General features: G+C 45.7%; 1 protein-coding gene across 2 annotated transcripts in view; it reads left to right on the top strand.

The window, feature by feature from the left end:
* The first annotated feature begins 3,744 nt into the window (after positions 1 to 3,744).
* Ext2 (exostosin glycosyltransferase 2) overlaps positions 3,745 to 11,217 on the top strand; it is a 126,888-nt gene continuing 119,415 nt past the window's right edge. The window contains exon 1 of one of the 2 annotated variants that reach the window (XM_021192542.1): positions 3,745 to 3,920. The gene's annotated coding sequence lies outside the window, so the exon portion shown is untranslated. The remainder of the gene's footprint in view (positions 3,921 to 11,217) is intronic. The other variant, XM_029536400.1, reaches the window with a different exon arrangement.

Here is an 11,217-nt window from a genome sequence, read left to right as displayed (position 1 = left end):
GACCTGATGCCCTCTTCTGACATGAACCACATAAACACACAAACACTCATATATAAGTAATAATAATAATAATAATAATAATAATAAAATACATTATCATTGGTGACATTGAGTGTCATTGCTATGTGTGAAGATACTGAATTATCTCATTATCTCTTTATCTCATTTTATGTACACTGTGATTCTTGGATCTGTGGCTTTCTTCATTAGCTCTGGAATGTTTTCAGCCTTTATTATCAAACTTTGCCTTTCCCCTCTTTTCCCTCTGTCTTGGTTACTTTTCTATTGCTGAGACAAAACATGATGACCAAAGCAACTTATAAAAGAGAGTGTTTGATTGGCCTTACAATTCCAGAGTTTTAGCGTTCATGACGGAGGAGCAAAGGCATGGTCCCAGGAGCAGCTGAGAACTCACATCTTGATCCACAAGGAGAAGGCAGAGAGAGTATCAACTCGGGAAGCCCCCTTGAGTGACACACCTCCTCAACCAAGACCAAATCCATCCCAAACTGTTCCACTAAGTGGGGACCAAGCATCCAACTACGTGAGCCTATGGGGGTCATTCTCATTTAAACGGCCACATGGTCTGGAGTCCTATTTGACCATGCGATAGAACGGCTGCCTCTGAATCTCTTATTGTCTTTTTCATAGTTCCCTTCCCTTTGCTCTCTGAGTAATTTTTTTTGCACTTTATGCAATTTAATAATCCACTAGCTAGATATAACCTGCCTTAATCTTTGAATTTTATAGATTAGAAAAGTGTATCTTTCCTTCCCAAAGTGTAAGAAGTTATTGCTTATGATATTTTTAATTACTGAAGCATGGTTGCTTTGTGTGTTGTATACAGTCATCTCTGTGTCCATGGAGGATGGGCCACAGCCACTTTGGGAATACTAAAATCTGCAGATGCCCAAGTCCTGTATAAAAATAGCTTCATTTTTGTATATATCTTAGGTGCATCCCTCTGTAGACTATTTTATTCATTTAATTTTGAGATAAGAGTCTTGCTACGGAGTCCTTTACCTCTAGTTTCTCGATGTTTTAAAAAAGACATTCTTTATCATTGATAATCTGTAGAGTCCCCACTGCGTGTCAAGGCACTTGGCTTTATTTATTTCACTTTATATACAATGAATACCCAGGCCACCTCCAACTCAAGGGGAAACTTCCCCCGCTCCCCGGTAAATGTGGATCACCTCTGGACTGCGTGTACTGTAAGTATAACAAAAAATACTGTGTGAGCACCTGTAGGTATCAGAACTATAAAATCTAGTGAATCTTGTAGCTAATGTTTAGGGAAACGCCATTACAAAAGATGTTCAGAGTAGTCAAGTCCACACATTTACAAAACTTGCAATAGCACAGATTCTAAACAAGATTCTTTCTTGTTTCTCATCACCTGTGTGGGCTATGTTCTAGAAGCACAGCAGCATCGTTTTAACTGTGCTGGCTTGGTAGGGTGCACTTCTCCTATGCCTACTTCTTTATACAGGCTTTTGGTAATGACAGATTTTTTTTCCCTTCTGTCTGGGTTCTCTTCATCTGTCAAAATCGTAAATATTCTCCAGGACAACAAAAGCACTCCCCCTGCCCTGGAAAACAAGAGTTTTACTATATTGCCCGAGCTGTCTGCAAACTCACTGTCTTCCCGCCTCAGCCTCCCAAACGCTAGGACTACAGGAGTGAGTCACCACATCTGGCTCAAGATGGTAACTCTTGCCTGACCTTAGATCTTTTCAATTGCACGTGGCCTCTTTCCTCTTGAACCTGAAGCGTTGTATCTACACCCTTCTCAGCTTCTCACTCTCTGCTTTATGTAACCTCACTTGTACATTTGTCTTATTCCTCATTAGCGCGTTCATGAACCTGCCCCCTATACTCACTTAACAAACACTGAACATTTGCCATATATATACCAGGCACCATGCAAGCTTAAGGCTATAAAATGTGAACAAGATAGGCAAGGACTCCCAAAGTCCATGCTTAACACAATTTTGCAACACAGTAAACTTTCACTTAATGCTAGCATGTATAAAGCATTAAAAACATGTTTAAAAATACACACAAATATAAAGGAAACATATAAGAAACAAGACAAAATCGCCCAGTGCAGACAGCTGCAGCTGACCTGCTTTTAAGAAGTAAAACCTTGGGTTGGAGTTATGGCTCAGTGGTTAAGAGCACTTGCTGCTCTTTTAGAGGACCAAAGTTTGATTCCTAGCACCATCAGACAGTTTACAACTCCCTTTAACTTCAAGAGACCCAATGCTATCTTCTGGCATGCACTTTCATGCAATTCTCTCACACAGAGAGACCAATATGTGATAGTATAATAATAATAATAATAATAATAATAATAATAATAAACCCTAAGTTTTCTTTTTTAAATGATACAAGCCAGTGTTCTGTGGAATGCCAGGCATTTGGCTGTGGTACCATTGGCCAATGATCCTGACGTCACCCATCCAGTTCTCAAATGGGTGTATATAGTGAGTTCAGGAGCATATGTGTGTGTGTGTGTGTGTGTGTGTGTGTGTGTTTGAAGGATAGAGACACATTCTGTTAGATGTGAGAAGTGGAATTTGGACAGAATCTTCTAGATTTTTTCTCGTTCCAATATCTCTAGGTCTAAGACAAGGAGATATTAACCCCCCAATATTGGAATCTTTGCTGGTGAAGAAAGTCTTCATAGGTTCTACTTTATAGACAGCAATCTCTGTGGGTATTTAAGCTATAAGTAACAATGTACACTAGGTGGCGCTAAAGTACAATCGGGACCAAAATGTATTCGCATCTCGTGGACAGATGAAGAACTACAGCCAGCAATGGCAAGCTGGGCTGCCTCAATAGCCTTTCAGTAACTGTCACTCAGTTTTTTGCTGCCTTGTGACAGATGCCACTATACATGCCCCTCCAGTTACTTCCAAAATTTTAAAACTGCTTCTTGGATTTTTTTTTTGTTGTTGTTTTTTGAGATAGGGTTTTTATGTGTCGCCCTGGCTGTCCTGGAACTCGTTCTGTAGACTGGCTGGCATCAAACTCAGAAATCTGCCTGCCTCTGCCTCCCATGTGCTGGGATAAAAGGCGTGTGCTACCACTGCCCAGCTGGATTTTTTTTCCAGAAAAATATTATACTTACACCTACACACAAGCATCTGCTCACACATTTTCTCTTTTCTGATTTTGCACAAGCACATTTTACCTAAAAGTGATCCTGCTTGCCCCTTCTTAAGGGACTGTGGCTTCTCATTAGCCTGTCTTGGAGATACTACCTTGCTGATTTACCAATCACTCCTTTACTACTCCTTCTCCGTTGTTCCATAATCCTACAGTCTACTTTCTTGCTAGTATTAGAAATAGTGTGGTGAATGTTTCAATAAGTGGCGAGACTTTCTGCAGGGTAAACTACAAAGAAGGTTGGCTGGAATTGCAGGGCAAGGGCGTTTTTTTATTTTTACACCTTGATGGATACTGCCAAATTGCCCTGGGGGCCTAACAACGCTTTGCAGAGTTGGAGATTGCCTCATTATATAGTCTGGACTAGCCTGGAACTAGTGAGTGGTCCTCCTGCTGTGCTGAGATTACGGATATAAGCCACCACTCCTCACCCAAATGCTTGCCTTTTCGACAGTTTTATTCCGGAGCTTGGTTCCTCTGCCTTTGCCCAGAACAGAGTTGCTCACGTGCGCTGACTCCTCCTGTCCAGCAGGGGGCGCGGCGCTACCGCTCCGCATGCGCAGTGCGCGCCGTGTCAACCGTGGGGAACTGGAGGCCGGCGCAGCCTTCCCCGCTGGCTCCAGGGTACCTGGTGCTGGCGGCGGCCTCCCGTCACCGCGCGATCCGACACAGCCGTGGCTCGCGGCCCGCGGCAAGAGCCGGTGACGGAGCGCGGGGCCGAGCGGGAAGCGGCGGGTTCCGAGGTGAGAGCGGCGCGCGGGCGGCCGGGTGGGCCTCGGGGCTGGGCCTCTGGGAGCCCGGGAGCTGCAGGAGCGCCGCAGCGCTGCACCGCGGCCGGGTCTGTACCTGTGCCCCGGTCCCCGGGCCCGCCCTCCTGTCCAGGACCTCTGCTTCCTGTTGCAACCCGGCGTTGCGGGACCGGGGTCCTCCCAGGGAGGCCTTACACCTTGGCTGTCCAGGACCGGTGGCGTCCAGTGCCGGTTCTGGGTGGGACACGGTGGGAAGGGTGGCTCAGGAAGGAAACACTGGCTCTGAGCGTTGGGAGATGCGCTCCAGATGCTGGGAACAGTGTCCAGTTTTGAGAGTCAAATAATGGTTTGGTGTCACTTATCAGGTGCCAATCTAGAAGGGCCCTATCACTTAGGGACTATATAAATGTTGTCTTGAGTCTAGGGCATGTCCATTTCAATTTTTAAAAGTCAGCCATTAGTTCTAAGTACTGTAATTGAACTTTGTGTACTCTGGAGCTCAAGGCAATTCATGGGAATAATAAACACGGTTGTTTTTTATTGCAATCACTTTCCCTGACTTAAGTCTTCTAGTTGCTCTAGCCTGGGTAGTCATCTGAGGATCCAGGCTGCTGGGCGCTGAAGCCCAGCCTTGGAGTTCTGTTGTGGAACCCTGGAAGTTCTTAGCCTTGCTCCACCACAGGGAGGTTCAGAAGTTTGTTACACAGTGCTGTCAGGAGGATGAAGTAAGACATAGTAAATGCACATGTGCAGAGTAAGTGTTCAGTTGGTTACTTAATAATGTATTCACCGTGATGTAACTGCCGCGGTCAAACAGTGTCTTCATATTGGAAACACTCTTCGGAGGTAGTGAGCCACACTGGAACTCTAATTCTAGTCCTGTCAAGGCTGTGCACCGTGAGTTTGTGCCTGTTTGCCTTAGCTTTCAGAAGAGCTCCTGTGTAGTGGTGGCAGGCCATTCAGTAGGCAGGACAGCTCCAAAAAGACCAAGACAACAGGAAATTGTGACTTGGAACGCTGGGCTGAGTCGATTGGCTGTAGCCTGGAGCTTGGAAAAAAGGTGTTTCAGACCTGTGTTAGGAAGGAGCAATTCCAGGAATGGGGGCGAGTGGCTCACCCTGCTTGTAGATGGGTGTTAGAGTCATTTCCAGTGACTCAGCTCTCTGAAGCTGGATGAATTGTTCCATATTTTTCTTTTTTTTTTAATTTGAAGGGGAGGATGTTTGATAGGTTTGAAGGATGATAATTTGTAGGGTCTGAGATGAAATTTTTGTTTTGATCCCGAACATGGTATGAAACTGGGCAGTCGGGAGAACTAGGTTTCAGTCTGCAGGATTCAGCACAGGATTATCAGGGATGGGGTGCTTCGAGGATGTAGCTCCCCTGGTAGCGTTCCCAGCACCTATGAGGCTGTGGATCAGATCCAGTGCCCTTTAAACTGGGGTGGGGGTGCATGCCTGGAGTCCGCTACTCAGGAGGTGAGAGCAGGGAGCCAAGGGCAGTCATCGGGTTTCTGACCAGCCTGGGCTGTAGGAGGCTGGCCCAACGCAAATGGAAAACCAAACCCCTTTTGGAAATTCCAGTTCAGGAAGGATGGCGGTCAGAAGCCCCTCCCCTGAGTGTAGAGTGGTGAGTGCTCCAGTGCAGCTGGGGAGGAAAGATGTTCCTTCATTCGTTCGTTCATTCATTCATTCATTCATTCACTCACTCACTCAGCCAGCATTCAGGTTGAGATCCGGTATGTTCTACGCTTGATCCTGGATAGTGCCTAGGCTGTGCGAGGGGCACCAGCAGAGCAGACAGGCTGGCAGACGCCTCACTCGACAGGTGTGGCAGGCGCTGTAAGGAAGGTCTCAGTGGAAGGTGGTGCTCGCAGGGAAGGCCTCCCCCATCTTCATTAATTAATTACTTTATTACTTATTTTTATTTTGTATGTGAGTGTTTTGCTTGCTGGCTTGCTTGTGGATCTTGTGTGCAGTGCCTGCAGAGGCAAGAAGAGGCTATCAGATTCCCTGGAACTGAAGTTGTGGATGCTTGTGAGCCTCCGGGTGGGTGCTGGGAACCTTACCCCAGGGTCCTACGGTGCTTGTAACTGCTGAACCACCTTTACAGCCCCTCTCCAATAATAATGATAATGATGATGATGATGATAATAATAATAGAAAGAGGAGCAAGTGCTCTTAACTGCTGAACCATCTCTCCATCCCCTCTCCAATAACAACAACAACAACAACAATAATAATAGAGCAGCATTTGCTCTTAGCTGCTGAGCCATCTCTTCAGCCTCTTCTCCAACAACACCAACACCAACAACTGTATTCCTGGGTTTAGCTAGGCCCTAGGCCACGCCCAGCCAGTACTCTGCCACTGGTCAATAGTCCTGTTGCCATTCACCCCAAGTCTGCTTTATTATGAGTGTGTGCTCTGGCCCAAGTGCTTGCCACCCTCTCAGCTTTATTCCCCAGAATTTGATGTAGACATTTGTTGCAGACCTTGGGTACAGAGCTGGCCTGTAAAGGTTTCCTTAAGCCAGGAAGAATGCACATGTCCGGGATGGCTTTGGGCTGTTGTGCCTCAGCTCCCTACCAGTCGGGGTGGTTCTGGGGTGAGCCCTGATGACTCTCTGGGGGCTCTTGGCAGAACCAAGTGGTTTTCCCAGTTCCATCCGCACCATTCCGCTTTCCGGTTCCTCTCTCTGGTTCTCCGGAGCCCCTTCCTGCCAAACACTTAATGCTCACGTTCTCTTTCTTAGTCTGGCAGAGCACAGGCAGTGCTTGTGCATCTAGCAGTGGCCTGCAAACACCCCGAAAAGCATGTCCTGGACTTGCTCACCCTCAGATGGCAGCGAGAACCCCGTCGGCAGTGTAAGGCAAGGCGACCATAACCCCTGCACTCTAGGGTGACAGCTGTAGGACTCCTACCATAGCCACTAGGGGAGAGATCCAGGTAGGAGGGAGCATGGCGGCTGTAGCTCTTGAGCAGGTGTGGCCTGTGGTGATGGAAGGGTAGTGGCTGTCTTTGAGGTAGAGGAGAGTTGCTTTCCCCAGCTTAGCAACTTTGCCCTCCCTGGGGCAGCTGCTTCGCCTGGCACTGTCGGCTTTAGGATCTGCCTCCACCTCCCTCTGCTCTCGGCCTCCCCTAAGTGACACGTCTTCAGATGTCTGTGGCTGCAGGACAGCTGTGGGATCCAGGGTTAATGACCCAGCAGGACATCGGGAGCTGGTCCTACAGGACTGCCAGACAGGCTTAAAGCTTGGATGTAGCCATGACATAAACCACTGCTTCTCACCCAGGGCCGACCTCATTGTCCCCAGAGGTCTACGGCGGTGTGTGATACACTCTTGGTGGTTACAGCTACACCCTGGCTTGTATCAAGTAGAGGCCGAGGTTGGCACTGAAGCAGTTATGATCCGTATAATGGCCTCCAGCACGAGGTAGATATAGCTAGAGTGTTAGTAGAAGCCACAGCCAGGAGCTCATGGGGGGCAGGGGGCGTACCAGGACTGCTGTGGCAGCGTTTGAAGAAGGAACTTGAAGTTCAGGGAGGCAGATAGCGTAATAGGTTTATTCCTGAGGTCAGAGATAGCCCCACTTGCTTGGCCTCTGGGGGAGTCCACCCTCTTCACTCTGGTAATATGGAATGGCCAGTGAGGGGCTGGCACCTTTGAGAGGCAAGCTTAGCCTTGACCCTGCCCACAGTCAGGTATTGGCCTTCCTGCTACCATGGAGCTGGGTTCCCAGGTTCCTGAGAAAGGCAGAGTTCTCAAGTGGCCAGAGCAGTGTAAGTGGGCAGCCAGCTCAGACACTGCCTGGTTCGTTGAACCAGGGAAAATGTCAAGACCTGACAAGATTGGTGCCTGTTGAATAGAAAAGGTTGAATCAAATGTAAGCCAGTTTTTAGACCCATATTTCAAAGATTGAGGGTGATGCTGGATCTCTCTCTCTCTCTCTCTCTCTCTCTCTCTCTCTCTCTCTCTCTCTCTCTCTCCGTCTGTCTGTCTGTCTGTCTGTCTTTCTCTCCCCTCTTCGCTCTGTGTGTGTGCGCGGGTGTGATATGTATGTATGGTGGATGCACACACATCACTCTGCCTTGTTCCCTTGAGACAGGGTCTCTCACTGAATGCTGACCTGGACTGACAGCCAGCAAGCCCCAGTAACTCTTTTATCTCTGCCCCACCCCACCAGTCTGGAGTATGCGGGTAGCCACCCTTGGCTTTTTCTGTTGGGTTGTTGAGGGCTTTGAACTCGGGTCCTCATGCTTGCACAGAAGCCCTCTTACCTACTGAGCCATATTGCTTCGCCCCGGGTCTCTCCAGCCTGACTATGAAAGATGACTAGTTCAGACTCTGAATGCTCCATTGCTAGGAGTTGTCACTACGGTCACCGTCATAGATTCCAGGAAGTTTCCACTGCACTAGGTCCCCACTCTGTCTCCTAAGTGTCCCTTATCCCCAGTGCCAGCTGTATCTCCCTGAACTCCCTTCATCTCCCCTCCACCTGATCCTTCCCATTCTCCTCCCCACCCTCCCCTAGTCTACCCAAAACCTATTTCCCTGTCCTAGGAAGGGCCATGCTTTCCCAAGTACCCTCTTTACCTAACCTCTCTGGGTGTGTGCTTCTGTGGGTTGTTGCTTGAGTAACACTTATTTAATAGCTAGTGCCCACTTATGAGTGAGTACATACCATATTTATCTTTCTGGGTCTGAGTTATTGCAGAAGGATTCTTTTCTAGTTCCACCCATTTGCTATAAATTTCATGTTTTTTTTTTTTTAAACAGCTGAGTAATACTCCATTGTGCAAATTTTTCTTTTTTTGTGTAAAGATTTTTCTTTATCTGTTCTTTAGTTGAGGGACATCTAGGTTGTTTCTAGCTTCTGGATATTGTGAATAAAGCTGCTATGGACATAGTTGAGCAAGTGTCCTGTGGTTGGATGGAGTGTCTTTTGGGAATACGCCCAGGAGTGGTATAGCTGGGTCTAGAGGTAGATGGATTCCCCAGTTCTCTGAGGACCAACACTGATATCCGTGGTGGCTACGCAAGTTTGCCTTCCCACCAGCAATGGAGGAGTGCTCCCCTTACTGTGCATGCTCGCCAGCATGCGCTGTCGCTTGTGTTATTAACCTTAGCCTTTCTGACAGGTACAATGGAATCCCAAAGTAGTTGATTTTCATTTCAGAATGGTGATCATTTCTTAGCCATCCGAGATTCCTCTATTGAGAATTCTCTGTTTAGATCTGTACCTCATTTTTAATTGGATTATTGTTTTTTTTTTTTATATCTAATTTCTGGAGGTTTTTTTTTTTTCTTCAGTATTTTGGATCTTAGACCTCTCTTAGATGTGGAGTTTGTAAACGTCTTTTCCCGTTCTCTAGGCTGCCGCTTTACCTGACTGACAGTGTCCTTAACCTTGTAGAAGGCGCTTAGTCTCGTGAGGTGCCATTTAGTGATTGTGATCCCAGTACCTACACTAATACTGATCCGTTTAGAAAGATGTCGCCTGTGCCTATGTGTTTAAGGCTGTTTCCCACTTCCTTTTCTGTCAGGCTCAGTGGGTGATAAGTATGCATTTCTGGCTTCTTCATAATAAATCAGGTGTCCATAGCTGCATGAATTTATGTCTTGGTCTTCATTTGATCCCATTGATTAGCATGTCTGTTTTTATGCCAATACCATGCAATTTGTATTACTCTTGCTTTGTAGTACAACTTGAAACCAGGGATGGGGAGACCTCCAGCAGTTCTTTTAATGTTCAGGATTCTTTTAGCTATCTTGGGGTTTTGTTTTTCCACATTAAGTTGAGAATTGTCCTTTCAGGATCTGTAAAGAATTGTTCTGGGATTGATGGGGGATTGAGTTGAGTCTGTAGATTGCTTTTGGTAAGATGACCATTGTCACTGTGTTAATCCTACCAATCCACGAGCATGGGAGAGCTCTCCATCTTCCAAGTCTTCTTCAATTTCTTCCTTCAAAGATGTGAAGCTTTTATCATACGAGTCTTTCACTTGTTTGGTTAGAGTTACCCCAAGACATTTTATATTATTTGAGGATATTGTGGAGGGTGTCGTTGCCCTGATGTCTCTCCAGTCCTTTTGTCATTTGTATATCGGAGGGCTGCTGATTTTTTTTTTTTTTGAGTTAATCTTGCATTCAGCCACTTTGCTGAAAGTGTCTGTCAGCTGTAGGAGTTTCTTAGTGGACATGTCTGGGTCACTTATGTACACTGTGACATCTTCTGCAAATGAGGATGCTTTGACTTCTTCCTTTCCAACTCGTATCTCCTTCAGTTGTCTAGTTCCTGTGGCTAAACCTTCAAGTACTATATTGAATAGATAAGGAGAGAGTGGACAGCCTTATCTTGTTTCTGATTTTATGGAATTGCTTTGAGTTTTTCTCCATTTAATTTGTTGTTGGCTATTGGCTTCCTGTATATTGTCTTTATTATGTATGGTTACAAGGTATACAAGGTATGAGCCTTGTATCCCTAATATCGCCAAGTTTTTTTTATCATGAAGGGGTATTAGATTTTGTCAAAGACCTTTTCAGCATCTAATGAGATGATCATGCATTTTTTTTCTTTTAGTTTATCTAAATGATGGATTCCATTTACTGTTTTCTGTATGTTGAACTATCTCTGCATCTCTGGCATGAAGTCTACTTAATAATGATAGGTGATCTTTTTGATATGTTCTTGGATTCAGTTTGCCAGTATTTTATTGAGTATTTTTGCATCTATGTTTATAAGAGAAATTGGTATTTAACTTTATTTCTCTGTTTAATCTTTATGTGGTTTGGATATCAGGGTAACTGGCTTCATTAAAAGAATTGAACAATGTTTCTTCTGTTTCTGTTTTGTGGAATAATTTGAGGAGTATTGGTATTAACTCTTTTTTTAAAGTCTCATAGAATTCTGCACTGAAACCATCTGGCTCTGCGCATTTTTGGCCTGGGGGACATTTTAATGACCTTTATAGGAGTCTCCTTCTTTAGGTTAGGAAATATTTTTTCTATGATTTTGTTGAAAACATTTTCTGGGCTTTTGAGCTGGGAATCTTCTCCTTATTCTTCTTTTCGTATTATTTGGAGTCTTTTCATAGTGTCCCACATTTCCTAGATGTTTATGTCAGGAATGTTTTAGATTTAATAATTTCTTTGACTGATGTACCCATCTTCAGTGCCTGAGATCCTCTCTTGCATCTCTTGCATCTCGTCAGTGCCTGAGACCCTCTCTTGCATCTCTTCAGTGCCTGAGATCCTCTCTTGCATCTCTTGCATCTCTTCGGTGCCTGAGA

This window comes from Mus pahari, chromosome 3, assembly GCF_900095145.1.
Source record: "Mus pahari chromosome 3, PAHARI_EIJ_v1.1, whole genome shotgun sequence".
Lineage (NCBI taxonomy): Eukaryota > Metazoa > Chordata > Mammalia > Rodentia > Muridae > Mus > Mus pahari.
Note: the sequence above shows the minus strand (reverse complement) of the source record. Positions and strands in the feature narration are given on the sequence as shown.